General features: G+C 43.1%; 1 protein-coding gene across 1 annotated transcript in view; it reads right to left on the bottom strand.

Annotated features, from left to right (window-relative positions):
- GAS2 (growth arrest specific 2) overlaps positions 1-2337 on the bottom strand; it is a 1136685-nt gene extending 1134348 nt beyond the window's left edge. Inside the window, exon 1 of the mRNA XM_069623497.1 lies at positions 2318-2337. The gene's annotated coding sequence lies outside the window, so the exon portion shown is untranslated. The remainder of the gene's footprint in view (positions 1-2317) is intronic.
- Between the last annotated feature and the right edge of the window lie 18039 nt (positions 2338-20376).

Genomic DNA, 20376 nt, shown 5'->3' with positions numbered 1-20376 from the left:
AGCGGCCCAAAAATTCTCCTCTTCCTGCTAAGGAAAGTGACACGCTTGGGAGACTCACTACCCAGAACCAACAGGCCACAAGGGAGAAGTGACACCACTCACCCTGCACCACGGATGGAAAATGGTGTGCAGCGGAGGTGCTGGATGAAGGCACCTGCAGAAAAAAGGACAAGGGGCGAGGGGAGGGCAGGCAAGATACAGGTAAGCCGGAACATGAGGGGGAGAGGCGCGCTAGGTGTGAGGCAAGAAAAAATTAAAAAAGAAAAAGGGACAAGTGGACACAAGGGAGAAAGAACACCACTCACCCTGCACTCCGAATGGCAAATGGGGTGCAGGGAAGGTGCTGGATGAAGATACTTGCAGAAGCGAGGAAAATGACCAATGGAGGGAAGGGGGAGGGGAGGGCAGACAAGACACAGGTAAGTGGGAACATGAGAAGGAGAGGAGCGCTATGTGCGCTGCGATAAAATGGCAAGAAAAAACAAGGCAGAAAAAATGCAAACGAAAGGGGGGCACAAGAGGACACAAGGGAGAAAGGACCCCACTCGCTCTGCACTCCAGATGGAAAATGGGGTGCAGAAGAGGTGTCTGGATGTAGGCACTCACAGAAGCAAGGACAACGACCAATCGAAGGAGAGGGGAGGGGAGGGCAGGCAAGACACAGGTAAGCGGGAACATGAATGGGAGAGGAGCGCTAGTTGCGTCGTTAAGAAATGTAAGAAAAAACAAGGCAAGAAAAAATGTAGAAGATAGGGGGGCATAAGGGAGAAAAGACACCATTCATCTTGCACTCCGGATGGCAAATGGTGTGCAGGGGAGGTGCTGGATGAAGACACTCGTAGAAGCGAGGACAATGACCAATGGACGGAGGGGAGAGGTTGAGGGAGGGGCAGACAAGACACAGGTAAGTGGGAACATGAGGAGGAGAGGAGCGCTCGGTGTGCCACGATAAAAATGCAAAAAAAAAAAGACAAGAAAAAATGAAAAAGAAAGGGGGACACAAGGGAGAAAGGACACCACTCATGCTGCACTCCAAATGGAACACGGGGTGCAGGGGAGGTGTCCCGATGAAGGCAATCACAGAAGCGAGGACAATGACCAATGGAGGGGGGTGGGAGGGCAAGGGGAGGGCAGACAAGACACAGTTAAGCGGAAACATGAGGAGGAGAGGAGCGCTAGGTGTGCCATGATAAAAATGCAAGAAAAAACAAGACAAGTAAAAATGAAAAAGAAAGGGGGACACAAGGGAGAAAGGACACCACTCACACTGCACTCCAGATGGAAAATGGGGTGCAGGGGAGGTGTCTGGATGAAGGTACTCACAAATGCGAGGACAATGACCAATGGAGGGAGGTGGGAGGGCAAGGGGAGGGTAGACAAGACACAGGTAAGTGGGACATGAGGGGGAGAGGAGCGCTAAGTGCGCCACGATAAAAAGGCAAGAAGAAACAGGGCAAGACAAAATGGAAACGAAAGCGGGCACAAGGGGACATATGGGAGGAAAGACACCACTAACCCTGCACTCCAGATGGCTGATGACACCACAACTGGTCATTTAAACAGGTCTGTGTCATGGGTCAAATTGTAAAAGCGAAGAAAACTTGGCCTTTGCATTACTTTACTGTTCCATGAAAATAACGTGTTAAACTTACACAAACACCTAGTGCTCTGAAATCATAGTGCCCATGGCCAAAACAAATTGGCGTGAAGTAGAGCCACGAGTACTGTGATTTCATTGCACTGGGTATTTGTGCACGTTTTCAGTCCAAATGTATTTATGAATTGGCTTGAATTTGGGCCAGTATTCGTGCTGTATATATATAAAAAAAATCTAATAAAAAAATCAAATTGGCATCATTTACTCTGTAAAACCCTTTCCAAAGCTAGATTCATGCTCAATAAATAAATGCAAAAAATAAAAAATAAAAAGACATTCAGGGGGTGGGGATTTGTGCAGGGGCTGAAATATTTTGTAACACCGGCCCATAATGCGCGCAAATAGGCCTACAAAATTCAGCTAAGCCCCCCAAATAAAAGAAGTGAATACAACCTCTATCCTCTCTTCAACGCAGGCATTTAAGTTCAGATTCAGTGTTACTTTTAGATACAAGAACACATGTCAGAGTTTATTAGGCCAGTATCCTGTAAAGGGTTGGACACATAAACTTCTGATTTCCGTTTGGAATGACTGAATGCAAATGCACCAACGCAAAGAGAACAGCTCATAGATATCAGTCCCCTTGAAAAAAAGCATAATTGTCACGCTCAACATAATATAGTACATGAGATAAGAAAGAGAAAGGGAGTGCCCACATACCTTTGCTGTGGCTATTGACCAACAGAACACGTTCTTAGCCCCCACTTTGGACTCGGTTCCTCCAACAGTCCGAATTTTAAAAACACAGCAACATACTGAAAGAGAATGGTCGTTTCAAACACCTTAAAACTAAATATCACGTAAGCTAGTATTGTTTGCTAGACGGTGCTTTCAGGAAGCGTCATAGAATTCAGAAAGCCGTGTACAGTGTTTGATAAGCTTCATGTTACCTAGGAACACGAGCAAAACAGAAATTACAGAAACGAAATGACTAGATGGTGCTAGACAAAGAACTATTTGTTTCTAGAGAACAGGGTGCACAACATATGTAATGGATAACGAATGGTGAACACGTGTTATTTGTAATTGTAACTTTCAGGGGCACTCCTTTCAGTCTGGCTCTCAATCTAACCCACTTCATATGTTACAAAGCTGGTTCGTAGGTACTATGTGCCAGCAAAAAGGAAGATGACCTAAGGTGTTACAGAAAGGACGTTGTCGGACGACACATCCTTGGTAGGTAAGCTGTCTGTCCTATTTATTATCCATCTGTGTCTTTTAAACGCACCGGCAAAACAGACATTTACCTAGAGAAACACCAACGCGTTCAGCGGCTATTCTGCCCTCTTTTAACTCTTGCTGCCAACATTAGCTGGAAAAGCTAGTTTATAAAAAAACGCTTTATATATTTTCTTAATTTCAGGGAGTCCTCGCCTACAGGAAGGATTAGCCGCCATTATTTGATGCCAAACCCTTGTATGGGAATCGTCGCTATGGTTACAGATTTACTCCTAGTAAGGGTAAGTCTTGGCATGTATCATTTTCCAACTACTTTTTACGTAGACACGTTTGAAATGTATCATTGTTACTCCACTCCATCACATTTCTATTTTACCCTCATTTTCTATTTCCACTTGTTTTTTTCTTTTGACTTACTTTCAGATACATTCTAGAACTCTCAGATTCACAATGAAAACTGAAAGTAAGCTCAACTATTATTGTATCTAAACACAAAATCTGTCCTTTTAATTCCTCCTGGTGAACACCTGTCTGGAGAGACACGTGTAGAGGACTCATAAATCAAAGACTATTTACTCAAACTCTCTTCATGACTCTTTTTACTGAAAATATATTCAAAGAGACAAAGTAAAAAAAAAAAAAGTGATATAGCCAAATCCTTTTCTTTTCAAAGACAAATACATGGACTACATGTCCACTTGCAGCTAATCCCGATAACTGTTGCACTTCTCTCACAACCCTCTACCAAGGAGTTTGGTCTGGCAGATTGCTGACGCCTGCCGTCGTTGTCATCTAACTTGCCCTCATACAACAGATATTATTATAGATGAGTAGCTCGAGGGCTACATTCCACTGAGGTGTTATAAGTGACACACTATAGACCACGAGTGCAAATCTTGAGTTGTCCTTGCTGTCACTCGGAAGCTCAGCTGGACTATAACTCAGAGTTGACACCTACTCATCTTTACTTGTATGTTGTATACGGGCCCCCTGTGGCGAAATGACTATTGCTTGCAGGAGTTCAGGAATAAGTAGTGGCTAAACCACCTATTCAGCCACACACTACTTCTAAACTAGCAGTTCTCCCAATCGTAATGTTGAAACTGGTGCAGCCCAAATGTTATATCTCCTTTGTCTTACGTGGTAGTGCAGCCAAGGTCAGATAGATTCCAGTGGGTTGTGAGCTGAAAACATTAGCAACGCAAGCAGAAATAGAACAAAGACTACAAAATTATCAAAATGTCCAATTACGGTTATATAAATATATAGATTTGTAATTAAACGGTTCAAATGTATATACCTAACTAAAAGCACAAGCAAAACCCCACCTCTGTAAAGAAACTCAGAAATGCAATCTGTTGTGGAATTGAACTCTGGGTAGACGAGCAGGTTTGTTCAGGTACTTACATAGCACAATATCAATGTTTAAGAAGGTGTTTTGTAGGAAAAGGGCAGAGAAAGGTTGTTTAAAAGTCATTTTGCTCAATAAAGTGGACCAGGGATTCAGGGCTTCTTCACACTGCCTTAATTCTTTCTCTTCTGTGCTTGACAGCATCGATCCCAGTTTCTATGCACTTTTCTGTTGCCGATCTGGCATTGAGATGAGGCTAGTTGCATTAATTCAGCTGCAAATCTGTGCAGAGTCTGTGTTTAGAAGGGGCTTGGTGTGGATATAATTAGTGCTAAAGATGATCTGAGTCAATGGTTCCCAACCGGTGTGAGTTTGCAGGTGCTTCAGGTAGAAACAAAGCTTCAAAGTGAGTTGAGTCACTACATGAAACTATTCTTTCAAGTGGGGCGAGTACGGTCAAGATGAGGTTCTGTTGTGCCGAGGAAATACTCAGAAAGCGGCATCTCAGATGCTTCCACAGCACAGAGCCGGCACTTGAGTCGAGATGGCAGTGATCTTCACTGGTGCAAAACGATTTTGAAATTGCTTGAGGAAGCAACTAAGCAGTTTGTGGCTCATGGAGTGCCAAAAGGAACACCACAGGTCCTATGATTACTCGAAGGTCATCAAGGATGGTTGAAGCAGCTCAAAGACGGCTTGAGGCAGGCAAACATGATTCCAGCTCCATGGAGCTTGTCTGGCACATATAGAGGTTCCTTCAATTCCAAGGACAGGGGCCTTGTTACAGTGCAGCTACAGAGAGACGTTGGTCCAATAGCAGTCACCCCTAATACTCCCCTGGATGGTTTGTGGACAGAGTTATCCTCTGTCTTAGATGATTTCGCTGCATCCTGCCAGAGGACCTTGGGACAGACGATATCCCCAACAGAGGTTTAGATGAATTGCTCTTGTTCATGTTCAAGTCCTGAGATTAACCAAAGAATTTTAGAGTGCCCCTCTCCTGTCAAAGGCAAAATGCCACAAGGGATTTTCCCAAAGCAAGCCTGCTGTATTGTGACCCAACTCCCGCTGTAGTATCAAATGCCATTTTCCTTATGACACCACACCCAGAGAACCATCCTTGCAAGAATGGAAAGGACATGAAAAGGAAGATAACCCTTATAGAAATCAAGGTGATGGAACCCTTCTCAAGGCCCACCTGCCATCTCTCTCTCCTCTAACCCCACTCCTTACCCATGCCAGCTAACTTCAAAAGGACTCCAGTGATCAGTACTCTGGTGTAATGTTGGCTTTGTTATGTCTGTGCTGCCTGTGCAGTGCCGTTTCCAAGAGACCTCCCGGGGGATGTTTCTATGCCCCGGGTGAAGATATGAGCATTCCTGCAGGAGAATCAATGTGGCAGCAGCCTAGCTCTTTTCCACAGGGCAGTTATGCAGGCAATCACCTAAACACCAATATACAACAGTCCTTAGTTAGGACCTACTAACAGAGCTGGCATTGGTGTGATTTCAAGTTGTTGTGGCTTTTTAATTGTATCATTCTAGATGTCACCCTACAGATGTATGTGCCACCAGACTGTCTAGATTGCACAATCATTTGAATTTAGATCAGAGGCACAGAAAGACTGAAGAAATAACATCTGTGCGTACACAGATTTTGTGTCCAAGCAACTGTCAGGAATGCAGAGGTTACATTTTAAACTGCCCATCCCACTGAAGAGCTGGCATTATAGATGTCAGGAACCTGGTTTCAGAAAGCCACATGTTCACACTATAATTTTGGCATGGACCTCCCTTTCACAAACAGAATTGCATACATCATTTTATGTTTAATAAAAAAGGCCAAGGATTTCACAACCTCACCAGATGACATTCTGTCACAACCCCAGCGTTCCTATCCTACCTCCTGATCTGCTTCCATTTACCAGCATTGCATGGGAATGAGGGAGTAAACAGGAGATGACTATACATGCATACAAAATCATTCCTGCCCTAAACAACAACAAACAGTACCTGGTGTTTTGCCTCAACCTCCACTTCTACTGTGTGATTGCCTACCCTCCAGAGCACCCAAGAGGAACAAACATATTAGTCACTATTTTACTCTCCACCACCTCCCTCCTGTCCCTGATCCATCCGAAATAAAATGTATGCCTGGTATTCAGGCATCCCTCTCTCTCCTTTGTTAACCAATCACCAACCAAAATGAGAATTATATGGCATCCTTCCGCAATCCCTGAACTCCCCTCTTGTTGTAGAGTGCTTTTCCTGCTACATTTAATAACTACTTAAATTACCTGGTGTCAGTACCTAACACCTAACGTCCACCACTCTCCAGCCACCAGCGTGACTCACTGCTATTGCAGGAGCTACAAGTTTGACTGTTTCTCAGAGCCGCTATCTCATGCTATCAAAGGAAGAGCAGACTTCCCCAGTCTGAGAGTCACAGCTTTTTTGAACTTTCAGAAGCATGCTCCCACTTGACATATAAGAGTAAATTCGACAAAAACAGAAACCAACTTAATTGTACCAAAGCTGCTGGAATGTTGTCCTGTTGTATTCATGTATGGTGTACTTTATCTACAACCACAAACCAAAAAGTGTAGTTCTTTACTACATGTGTGTACTTCTCCAAATTCCACAAACAAGAAATATGGAGCCTGTGAAATGCAGAATAACACTTTGTGGGAGTATATGTACATGCAAAATGGAGTACAATCTATAAAGAACATATTAAAAACCGATGTCATATACACACAAGGAAAACTACAACAGTGGCATGGTGTTTTGTTCTGCCCATCACCTCGAAAATGTGGACATTTCACTTAAATTAAAACATAGAATTACACATAGAAATTAAGAAAATCAGACTTCAATATATCAGAATTGAAGCCCAGGGACTGAATCTCTACAGCACTGAAATATCGCCAGTGACTTTAAGAATCAAGTTCAAGACCCTCTGCATCGTCCAGAAGGCTTTCTGGGGCCGGAGCCCACTCTACATCCAACTCTCTCTTCCAAAATACCTTCCTTCTCGACCCCTTGCTCAACTACTTCCAACTCTCTGAGGGTTAGATGCTTCACTAGACAGACAGTGGGGTGTAGATCTCTCTCTTCTGCAGGTGCCTCCCTCTGGAATGGGTTCCCTGCCCCTGTCAAACTTGAGCCTGACCACCTGTAGTTCCGGAAGCAGCTCAAGAACTTCCTATTCTTCTCTGATTTCTCTCTCTTCCCTCCCCTGCTAACCCACCTGTCTGCCACACTGACTAGTTGCCTGGCTACCCTCTGAGCATAATGGGTACCAGGCTCCTCCATGATCAGTCTGCCATACACGGTCCGGGGCCACCGTGCACATAGGGGTTGTAACTGTAACCTCTACAGTCCCTGCCTTCTTGCACGTACTTACTCAGAACATTGCTGCCCTGATCTCACTTCCCCTCCCTCACCCTGGACCTTCCCTCTCTCAGTCCCCCCTGTACTTTTAGCACTGTTGCACTTGCACAATCTGAATGTCACATGGCCTAGTAAAATCGCTTGTATTGTCATCCCTCAGTCTTCCCTCCCTTGTATTGTCGTGCCTAGAAACACCTCTGTGCAGGAGCATTATAAATTACTTATCATAACATATATCATATCATATCATTTCATATCACATGTCTACAATGTGAGGTGTCTATCAAATTAATGGGTCTGCTTCTGGGGGTGTCAACCTGTTAAGCAAGCTAGTGGGAAGATTCAGTCATTCACAAATCATGATTTCATATGTCACAATGTCGGAACATTTAGAGACTTTTTGAAAAAAAAAGCAGAGGCGTGGAGAGTGTTGGGATCCTTAAGGCTTGCATAAGGGCAACTCCTGTCAAATGGATGAGTGCTGGAGTGGGATAACATCTTAGTATGAGACGACTCCCTAAAGTGTCCATATACATTGGAAACCAGATTTTAGATTTTACCTAAAGCAGACCAAATTCCAAGAGAGACCAATGGGTCTAGATGATTTGGGGGGAAATTATCTGAGAGCAGTGAGGATACAAACGGTCCTGTACCTTGAAATAAAAGTCCAAAAGTGAGTATCATATCCCAAATGCAATTAAATATATGTCCTCGAGAACACTTTATCAGTAAGTCTCTTGGGGAACTGGGGTGGAAGTCAACAGGGAAACTGATTTCAAATAAATTGTAAGTACCATTTTCTGCAGAGAGTGCACATTATAGGCGAATATGATAATATGGGCACATTTAATCAACGTGCCAGACACTGCATGAAAATATAAGCTGCTAAAGTCACTGTGAGAAAAATTGCACTGCGACGAATAAAGCAGCCCCATTTAGCAAAAGGCTTCATGCTTAGGCTTACAGAGCACTAGTAGCTGTGCTTCAACCAGGCCATAAAATACCCCCTGTAGACAAACATAGGTATGTACCTCAACCCATACCCAGCTGCATTTAACATCAATTAGAGAAATGTATAAGGAGCTTTTAAATTGATGAATACATGATCACCATTATTTCACATAAACTGAATACACTACACACAAGCCTTTGAGATTTAGAAAGCCATTCAGGAAGCATGCAAATCTCCCCATTACACCATAGCAGAAAGCAGCAGTCGGATCCTTGCTGAAAGGCACACATTCCCAGTTGCAACATTCACACAGTCACAGGCCAAATGCCACACAATGAATGGCTAAAGCAAGAGGAGGGGAAACTTTCCCAGGATTTAGTTTGCAGTAGTAAGATTATAGAAGAGCAACATAAAATTATGCTAGACCCCGTTGTTTGAGGACAAGACACTGTACCCAGATTGGTCGGACCATGTAAGGTTTGCTGAGTTCCCATAGCCATGTCCCCGAAAATATAACAACTTGTGTCCATCGCAAGAACAACCAAACGTAACTTAACGAAGGTCACGAGTTCGAAGAAGCTGACTAGTAATACATGGAGAACATGATCCCGGAGCTAGAACATTTACAGTACCGCACTGCCCCATGTAGGATACATTGCATCAACAGAGCTCACTTCTTTCAAGAATCAGTTATACAAAACACCATTTTATGCTGTGTAGTCTCATTTAGGAGTTAATAAACGGTATAGAGAGTAGCACATAGCTCCACCACATAAATACAGCAGTGATACAGACAGACTCATCTTGCATAAGCACCTTTGCCTATATTATAGAATTACCTAGAAACTGATGAATTAGTAGGGCAGCTCACACCTAACTCATTCCACCTGAATATAATAGTGAATAAAGATAATTTCACGGTAATGAACACTGCACATGTACATACACATTCTGAGCCATTGTAAAGGAGCAGAGTTTGTAAGCTGTTACACCTCAGTGCGTGAGGTCAGGGTCTGGACAAACACAATCAGGAGAACATTGAAGGACATGCAAGTAGCCTGTCTACCAAGAGAGTTACAAAATGAACTGAAAAGTACATAGTTCATAATGATGGAACAGTTTCTGGTGCCAACCGCTTAGATCATTTAGGAAGGAACTTAAATGTTATACGTTTTTGTCACACTGCCACATCACATATTATGTTTGGTCGAGAGTTATATGCTTACTCACTCCATATCTACACCTCCTGAAACAGCCAATAGAAAACCAAATCTGACAGTTACATGTTTTACCACTAACCAGCATCAAAGTCACTGTTATCACATGTTACAAATAGCTCAATGAAATTGTGTAATGTATTGAAACAGTATACTGTAACACATACCAGCCAATGGCTGTGAAGAAAGTTGTAACACATTGTTGCTTTTTGCTTTCTATAACCACAATATAACCATGCATTCACTGTACTAGAATTTGAATGTCTGTTAGATATTTCCTGCCATGGCAGTTATAATATATTTTTGTTTTTCTCATATCTCTTGCATCACATTTTTTGGCTCTTTGGATTCCTTTTATTAATGCAAAAGGGACTTGCCATACAATAGTGTCCTTTAACTAAATGTGATTGATTTCAAAATAACTGTAGCAATGTTGATGCCAAATGTACCCTACTTTCTCAATATATTAAAGCTACATGAGAACTGATATTAAACTAGAACTTCAAAGCATTTCTGGGCAGAGTGCACACTCTCTTTAAGCCATAGCAAGGTACATTCAACCCAGTGTTTTTGCAGGTGATATCAAAGATTTTGACTATGAATTGGTGCACAATATTCCATACCATGGCAGTGGATTAATCAATTAAGATATGTGAACACTTGTGTAAGAGTGCGATAGAAATAAAATATCAATCAATTAAGATATATGAAGACCATAGTGAATTGAAAAGGGACATATGGGAAAATCCCACATCACTCTAGTGGGATGAAAGGGAGAGTATCTGGGTAACTTACATTGCCCAGTAAATGTTGCAATTTTTAATGGGCTTTCAAACCTCGCTCAAAACACATTACATGTAATGGGGAGGATCCTGGATTTCTTAAACTTAATCTGAGAAGTGAAAGCTGGGATACATTTTACACTTTTATAAACCAAGAACACTAGATTCCTATGCTGTGTACAAGAATCAAGAATCAATTTTCTGTAGGTTCTAAATTGAAAACATAGCTTCCCTAAATTCAACATTCTTATTGCATCCTACTATGGGCTGTATTTTATTTACATCCACACAAATACAGTGAAATACAATACCATACCAATAAGGGAATACTTACTAAATGCAATCTATTTTGATGTCAATGTTTTTGTAATCTTTCTCTTACACGGATACTTGTCAATGAAGTTGGAGAAAATAACGTGTTTTAATAATGTTGGCTTTCAACCAAAGTAGAGTGATTACAAAGGTCCATTCTATGAAATTAATAGGCTGATTTACAGCAATGCTAAAATCAAACACTATATTGAGGCTTAGAAATAGTAATATAGAATAATAGATGTATTTGATTTTGGAAATGCGTATGTATGGGAAAGTACTGAAACTCTACAGGCAGGTTGACTTATTTTCCGTTGCTGACAAACTGCCTGTGATTATCATTGGTGATTTCATGTAGAATTAAGGGATTACCTTTGGTTTGATTTTCGTTTAAATAAACTGAGTTTTATCTCAAAGTACAGCTTGGTTTTTGTCCCAGAACTGAGTTGTAGGATTGTGTAGGGTGTGTAAAATCAGATGGTGAAGCAGAATTCAAATAGTATTAATTAAATGGGCAGCAGATATGTGTGGGCCTGCCCAGGATGCAAGGGAGGTGGCATCACTAATGCCAACACTCACATACATTGAGTAACACAAATTGTGGGCAAGAAAACATATGTCTGTGATATTGTGTAACTGTGTCGAACTGGATGGTCCTTTCTGCCTAGTCTCATTTAACCATAGAGGTTGATTTAGGAATGTTAGTCAAATAATTGACTGGTAATACTGAGCTGCACTTTGTGGATTTGTATTTTGATTAAATATTGTATTTTGAAGGGAAAATAATAATTTCGGCAGACTGTTTATTTGATTACAGATTCATGATTAATACATGTACGCATATACATATATTGATTCATATTTGTGCTCAAATATACAACCTAGCCATGCTGTCAAATGCTGTCAGGGTCGAATTAGATGTGGCTTTTGAAAATACATTTCAGTCAGAAGACATTCTGCTAGAAAACTATTTGCACCAAATTACATAAACGGTTCAAAAGACATCAACAGAATGACTCATGCAACAAGTTAGTGAACAGCCAGGGCAAGAAATGAAACAGGGAAATGAATCCTTAAATGACATTCAGATATTATAACAAAAGAAACAGACTCCCTTTGGGGCCATAAAAGATTAACTGAAAGTGTACAGCGGAGCTGAACAATACTTAGAGAGAGGCATTTCAAACACTAATGACATTAAAGATCAGTGTTTACAGAGACATGCAAGTAAAAACATGCATTAAATGATCACATTTATTATGTTAATATATTATTAGATGACATTATGAATATACAAACATAACTCAAGGAGACTAAGGGGACATATGTAATGGTCATCATAAATAATGAACATTTGCTAGCTGATTTTGACCGGTTACACCAGGATATAAAAGAACATTCAACAGCAATAGGCACAGATTGCTAAAGAAAAAGACATCAAATCATCTTACAATTCACACAAACACACACACACACACATGCACAAGGTGACCAGAGTAAGGTATCACTGTGAGAGCTACTGAAAACAATAGACTAAATTATGACTTTGAGAGAAAAGTTAGAAAAACAAAGGAAGTATCTTGATAAATCAGTGTTGGGGATTGAAATCATGAAGAAATAGTTATCTAGTTGGCAGTCCATAAACCAAGAGTTAGTGGAATAAAAACATGATTGTCAGAAAGAAAAAATATTTTTTGCAGAAGCAGTTACAAAGCACACAAGACATACAGGCCTCCTAAACAAGAGCATTCAAAACTAATCAGGCCAGTCTGAATAAATATAGGGAGCAACTGCACAATGTAAGCAACAAATGGACCCCCCTATAATGTCAGGGGTGAAGTGGGAGCGTGGCTACTCTCAATTTTCTTGGAAACAGGATTTTCCAACACTTGTTTATCTGTGTTCTTATATCAAAAGCATGACCAAGTCAATAAGGGTACATATAACCAAGTAAAACATTATCATATGTTAAGATCTAGTTCATCAAACATGGAAAATTACTCCTGGCAACAGTAGGGGCTTCAAAAATCAACATCCTGTTGATTTATTGAAACATATTACAAATGGGAGTTCCCACCAGCATCTACAGTATCTACAGAGTGACAGAATACGGACTCAGAATGTCTCTAGCTCGAAGTTTTCTTCCTGGATTAATTCAATGCATGTTTACGCTATAGACATTAAATATGGTCAGAATGAAAGGCGACAGATGGCTCAAGGATTAACTGATCTGTATGACCTTGTCCAAGATAACTCTTTAGAAGATGAGGCATTAAAAGTAACTAATAATATGGATTAATGTCTAGCTACTCCTCATTAGGTGTATGATGAAAACACCTGTCAGGAGATGTCCATAGTTTATGTGGATGGATGTTCCTGCCATCTTAAAGCAGATGATGTATATAAATATGGGTGTACACAGTGTGTTCTCTGTGTTCGTGCTGGGAGAACATTTGTTTTTGCAGCAGCCTGCAGTCAATTGTTGGGTTTTACTAATCCCTCTGGAGAGGGTTGGACTCAAATTCCCCTCACTTTGTGGAGCACGCAGTGTGCACAGTGTGTTCTCCATGTTCCCTGTTGGACTGTGGGACTTGCCTGCCATTCACAATCAGGTACATTATCTTAGATCCAAAGTGACTTTGACTTTTGGAGCATTTACGTTTTAAATTGGTGACTTTGCCTCCTCATTTGTTCCACGGTGTGATTTTCTATTCATTTCTGCTGCCGGCATTTGCAAAGCGGCATGGGAGGGTGATCAGCCTGCGGGAGTGTGACAGTAGTTTACTGCCATAGCCCTCTGCTGTATCGCCGGGGCCCCTTATGTGTGGACTGCTCCCTGTGCTGCTTGCTGGAAATCGCACGGCAGGGTGTTGAATTGAGTAACAGCAGTATGTGATTTTATAATGCCTGGCAAAGCCTTTAGCCGTAGTAAAACGGCAGGTGCACATGGAAAAAAACCCTATGGCCTCCGCTCATCTAAACAACAAACAGCCGACCCAGGAAATCCTTTGAATACCAGCAACAAGGGAGTCCATGAGACAAATACCAAGGCTCCGCAGCTATTGCAAAAGGGTCCTCTTGATGCATTCTTTCCCTGAAGGCGGGCCTGCCCTAGCAAATACAGAACTAAGCACACATCAACCAGAGGGGGAACATAGCTACCTACCATTGGACTTAGACAACGATTGCCTGCTCCAGTTATGCTATGATTTGCAGAATCGTGCTGTACCATCAACAGGAGAACAAGATAGGGGATTGGTATCTAATGGTGATCAACTGGGTATCTCAGTAACAGAAAATGGAGTCAAGTGGGGAGAAAAGTCAAGCAGCTAAGGTGCACATGGAGGGGCAAGTAGTGGGGTTGGAGGTGAATTTGGAGGTAACCGCTCCCCTTGAACCTGCCCACACCTTAAGTGCACCACACTTGCTTCCATCTGCTTGGATGCCTAGTCTCTCAGCCAGCCCAAATCTGGTGTTCGACTCAGCCAATCTTGCCTCAGAGGCTACATTAGAGGAGTTTAGTGCTATCAACACCTCACAAACTAGCCGTGCAGTGCTTATTGAAACTGTGTTGGACCATCTATGAAGACTTGAAATGACAGGATGTGGCGATTGCTATTCTCCACTTTGCATGTTCAGCTTCTGACCCTCGAGATTGCCTCCTCCTCAACCAGCCGCTTCAGCCTTCGGTCCGCTCAGCTGCCTGTAGAAATCAGGGGGGGGGGGAGGATTCTGTGAAAGAGGGACCCATCCCACCTATCTCTTTAGTGACTTCCAAGTTTTTACCAATGGCCACTATCTACAGGGAGCCTCACAATCCTCCAGCTAAATGGCGGAGGACATTCGATAATTTGAAACCCTTAAAAGCCTACTTGGTCAATGGGTCTTTAACCATCTTCTCTCTGCTACCACGTGAACCTTTGTACCCAACACTAGGCCCTTTAAGATGGGGTAGCAATACTTTGAGATGGATGGGGATACAGAATATACTCAAACATCAATAATCAGACTGACTCAGGAAGTTGGCAAAGTACGTCTCTTTTATTTTCAATTATCTAAAACAGGGAGTATAACGAACATCAACGAACATCCGCTCGATCTTCTCACGTAATGAGTTTCATAAAAAATGCAGTTTATATAGCAAAACCTCCTTGTCATTGACGTCAGTTCACATGTCAAACTAAAAATACCTACTTGGGAAAGTGATAGGCTTAAAGGGAACATCTAGGTATATGTTCCATTCTTGTCAGGGAAAGTGATTGGGTCTTAACATCAGGTGGGGCAACTAACCCCTCCTCTAGTGCAAGTAATTATGAACATCATCAAATACACTACGTCCTATTGGTTACATGAACTATAGGGCTCTCTATTACGTTGCCCTCTATAATTGGTTGGCACCCTTGTACCCCTCTGTAATATTCCCCACACGCTAGCAGCACACAGGCTGGCTTCCAGGTGCTGGTGGGCTGGTCATGACCATAGCTTTCCACCTAATTAGTCTGCCATCTATCATCACTCTTGCTGTCTGCCAGTCAATTAGCCTTTGAACTTTGGCCTTGGAAATGTTCTCTGTGCCTGAGAATGAAAGGCAGTATAGGCATACGTTATCCCTTGGTTTTGATACAGCTGAACTCATTATCTATTTTCATCTGACCATGTGACTGGAGACCATGTTTCAGAGCTTTTCTGTATTTAAAATACTATTAAATGATGAACCTCTGACGTCTTTAATGTTCTTGCTCCTCACCTCAGACAGGAGTGGGTTCATTTCACACGTTTTGTAACACTGCATGAACATCCAGGCTCACAGTGGCTTTGACTTCCTGGTGCTGGGCCCGCCAAGCCTTTCTTGAATTCACCTCCATCATTAAGTCATTTTCCAACTGCGCCACACTGAAAAGCCTTTCTATTTAAGGGTCCAGACTCTTCTAAAGTGTGTTGTGGAACATCCATAGTCTATACATTCCTATGCATATACGTTGGCGCATCACCGCAATGTATTCACAACTTAGCAATCCTTAAGAATACTTTTCCCTACTTGCGTTTACTGCATCTGTACAATTGTAAAATGACTTTGCATTTTCTTCATCGTTTCTGTAGCAGGAGCATCTTCATCTTGAGCTTGAAATGTTGTTCAGCTTCATCACTTCGTCTTCAGATCTTATAGAATGTTTACATTCTTCAGCCTCTTGTCTCTGTTCTGGATGCGTCAGTTCTGCTTTACATGACTCACCAATCTCCTTTCTTGTGCATTTTCATACTTATTCCGGGATTTCATTCAAATGGCCATCATATTGTCGTGAGTGCATATATGGTTTCCTTAGTGGGTACCTTATTTCCATGATTCTTTACGGTATAGGCCTTCTTACAGGTTCTGCATGTGTTGCACACTTGGTTCCCAGCATATCGGCAGCATGGGAGCTTTGAGTGGGAGTACCTGGCTCCACCTCTACACCTCCCCGGGAAAGGCTGGGCTCACCTGTTGTGTAATGCCTTATAGCTTTGTGGTTGTGGATGCCCCCATGTCCAGTTACTTCTCTGGTTCCTTGCTTGCCCTAGCCGGCTGTTACACGCCAGATGCATGTAGTGATGCTCTTGTACTGCTGAAGATCCTTATTCTGCGTCTTAAGTCTTTATGTTGGCTTCACCCCTTGGAAGTGAGAGTTTGTTCAATTGTCTTTCCTTCTTGTGAGTATTAGTCCAGTGGGCCTTCTGCCAAGAGTCCGGATTGTGCCCAAAAATGGAGAACTGGCTTCAGGACTGCTGCGGATGATGAGCTGTACTTAATGGTAGTCTGGAAATGCCTTTCTTCTATTGTTGGCTTCTTACTGTCTTATCCCTTCTACCTTTAAGGAATGTGCCCAGAACAGAGAACTGACCTTAGGACTGCTGCAGGTGGTATGCAGTAAGCAAAAGCTGTCCTTTGTTTATGCTTATGTGTCTTTCTGTTCTTTTCCTTTCCAGGTTGCTGCTTTCCGGAGCTGACGGAGCCAGGGAGCTGAGTATGTGGATGACTGCTGCAGGAGCTCGTGAACAGAAACGGCGAGTGCTATGCTGCAGCTGCAGAACTAATGTGAAGCGTGGCTGCCAGGCAGGGTGTAGCTTAAATAGTGGGCGCCTCCCTGTGGCACTGGAGTGGGATGAGCCTTCCTTGGCCATGGGCCTTTTGGCGGCCATCTTTGTGATCAGGAAGTAGAGCAAATGCGGCAGCCATGTTGGTAGGAGTCTCGCTTCCCTTGAAGTTTTGAGAAGCTGCTTGCAGCTTGACTGGCAGTGTGAGAGCCAACAATACATAAGTGCAGTCCAGCCTTTCCCAATGCCACAAGCAGAGTTACCATTGGTGCAGAAGGTGGACTAGGGAGCCGGAGTACTCGTACCACCAGCATACCTGCTTGTGATCATGACAGCACCCCCCACCAAGGCCCCAACTAGGGGGTTTCTACTGGGTTTTGGCTTAATTGAGTGGTTTTGATGGAATTTGGTGATCAACAGAGGTGAATTCACATTGTGGCCGGCTCCCAGATCATATCTAAAGCCCCATATCCTTTCCAATCTACTAGGTAACACAGGGTATGTCATACTCGCTTAGAGTCAAGGATATCATGCACCCCATATTCAGGTGTGTCACCTTCGGCCTGTATAGGAGGTGTTGGTAGCAAAGAACTGCGGGTGCCTGGCTGTACTGGCTTGAACAACGAAATGTGGAATACTGGGTGGATTTGTAAGGGCAGTGGTAAGGCTAACCATACTGCTACCAGACTGATGAGTGTTGTAATCACATAGTGGACTATGTACATTGGATTGAACTTCTTGGGTCCCTTCAGCTGGATGTATTTGGTGGCTAACCATACTTTGTCACCCATCTGGTATCTGGGAGCCTCCCTCCTCTTTTTGTCTGTGAATTTCTTCTGGATGTCTATCGCCGTTTGTAATTGCAGTTTGGCACTCTTTAAGGTGTGACTGATAGTTTAATGTAATGTCATGACTGCTGGCATTTCCAAAGTCCCAGCATGGATCATAAGTTGACGTTCATTGATTACTACCATGTAGTAGGAGAAACAGGGTAAAACCAGTGGACTAGTGTATGGTATTATTGTACGCATATTCCACCACCGATAGGAGATCAACCCAGTTCTTATCAGAGTGAAGGAGTATGCAGCATAAATACAGCTCAAGGGTTTGATTGGTTCTCTCAGTTTGCCCATCTGTCTGAGGGTGGTGGCTGGTTCACAGGCATATCTCTATTTGTGTGATGGTACTACATTTCTTCCAGAACTGTGACATGAACTGGCTCCCCCGGTCTGAGATTACTAAAGGGGAATCCTTGTAACTTGACTATTTGTTTTACAAATGTTTACGCTATGCTGATTGTATTGGGGAGTCCTCTGAGTGCTATGAAATGGGACATCTTTGACAGGAGGTCTACTACTACCAATATGGTGTTAAAGCCGTTACATTGAGGTAAGTCTGTGATGAAGTCCACTGACACTGTGTGCCATGGGGTTGATGGTACTGTTAGTGGTTGGAGCAGGCCTTGTGGTTTCTTCTTCAGTGTTTTGTGTTGTGCGCATATGTCACAAGTCTGGACATAGTGTATTGCATCTTTCTGCCATGTGGGCCACCAATCATTCTGTTATACCTTTGAAAGGTTCTTCATGATTCCTGGGTGGCCTTCCAGCAACGAGTTGTGCTAACTGTCCAGTATTACTGAATGCAACGTGGCATTAGGTAGATAAAGGTGACCATGATGGCATGGATGCCACCCCTGAACCTCTTGTTGTGGGTTCATTGCTGCCCAGGTTTGTAACTCTTTTGGTGTGGTTGTCTTCTTGACAGCCTCATGCAATTGTTCCAGAATTGTAGGCATTGTTTTAGAGGCACCTAGTCATTTATTCTTGGGGATGATTGCTACTAGATCTGGGAGTGCATAAGTGCTATCGCCATCTTCACTGCAACTTACCCTGGATAGCGCATCTGCCTTTCCATTTTGCACTCTGGATCAGTACGTAATGACAAATAATATTCAGCGAAAAAAGAGCCCTCCTTAGCTGTCTTGATGATTGAGCTTTGGCCGTTCGCAGGTACTGCAGGTTTCGGTGGTCAGTAATCACAGTGATGGGCTCTCTTTCTCTCAAAAGATGGTGTTGCAACTCCTTGAAGGCGACCTTTATTGCAGTCATTCCTTTTCAGTGATGGCATAGTGTAATTCCACAAGCAAGGAGAACCTTCTAGACCAAAATGCCACTGGATGGATGTGCATGGTGGTAGGATTTTGTAGTGACAGCACTGCACGCATGGCCACATTAGAAGTGTCAGTCTCTACTTCATAGGGGAGGTCTGGTTGTGGGTGTTGTAGCATTGGTGCTGTAGTAAAATGATGCTTTAAAGCAAGGAAGGCTTGTTCAGCTTCCAGAATCCAGACAAAGGCCTTATTTTTGCAGACCAAAGTGGTAATGGGGTGCGCCAGATGTGAGAAGTCAGGAATGAAGTGGTGGTAGAAATGTACAAAATCCTAAGAAACTTTGGGCTGTTTTTAAGGACATTGGTGAGGGCCATAGGACAATCGCTTTAACCTTATGGTTGTCCATTCGAACCCCCTGAGGTGTTAGTATGAACCCCAAAAACTCTACCTCCGAGACACAGAAGCACATTTTTCCAGTTTTGTTGATAGATGGTGTTGACGCAACTTCTCGAGCATGGTTTTCAAATGGCTTACCTGTTCTGCTGGTGTGTTGGAGTAGATTAAGTTGAAGTCTATGGGCCTCATTACACGGAAGGCGGTGGTCCAGGGTGCTATTAGCACCCTGGACCATGCCGGTAAATTACCGGCACCGCCTTGGCGGAAAGGGGATTTACCGCCCCATTCCAAGGTTGGTGGGGCGGTAAATCCCCCTTCCGCCATTGCCCTTCCCCATTCCCATTTCTGCCCCATAGGGCTCTATGGGAATGGGGAAGGCGCTAATTACGGCACCGCAATTTTGCGGTGCCGTAATTAGCTCCGAGGTCCCTTAGCGGGTTGGTTTTTAACGCCTGCAAAAAGCAGGCGTTAAAACACCAACCCGCTAAGGGACCTCGTAGTAAGGCGGTAATGGTTAACGGCCAACGTTACCATTAACGGTGCCCGTTAACCATTACCGCCTTCCGTGTAATGAGGCCCTATGTACACTATTGCATAAACATCCAGGAGTTCTCACAAAAGTTGTACATGAAGAACTGGAATGCCGCTGGGATGTTGCACAAGACGAAGGGCATCACTTGGTACTCGTATAACCTGAATTTGGTACGGAAATTGGTTTTCCACTTGTCTCCGGTCTTACCTTGCACCGGATGGTAAGCCCCTGTGAGGCCGAGTTCGGTTTAAATGTTGGCATCTTTTACCTAATCCAAAAGCACTGGTATCAGGGGTAGCAGATATCTGTTCTTTACCGTGATTTGATTCAGGGCCCTGTAATCGAAACAGGTGCGCAGGTCCCCCTGCTTCTTGGGAACAAAGAGGAGGGGTAATGCCACTGGGGACTTGGACGGGTATATAAA

The sequence above is a fragment of the Ambystoma mexicanum genome, chromosome 11, assembly GCF_040938575.1.
Source record: "Ambystoma mexicanum isolate Mex_15411 chromosome 11, UKY_AmexF1_1, whole genome shotgun sequence".
NCBI classification, from domain to species: domain Eukaryota; kingdom Metazoa; phylum Chordata; class Amphibia; order Caudata; family Ambystomatidae; genus Ambystoma; species Ambystoma mexicanum.
The sequence above is the reverse complement of the archived record's forward strand: the minus strand, read 5'-3'. Positions and strand labels throughout refer to the sequence as shown.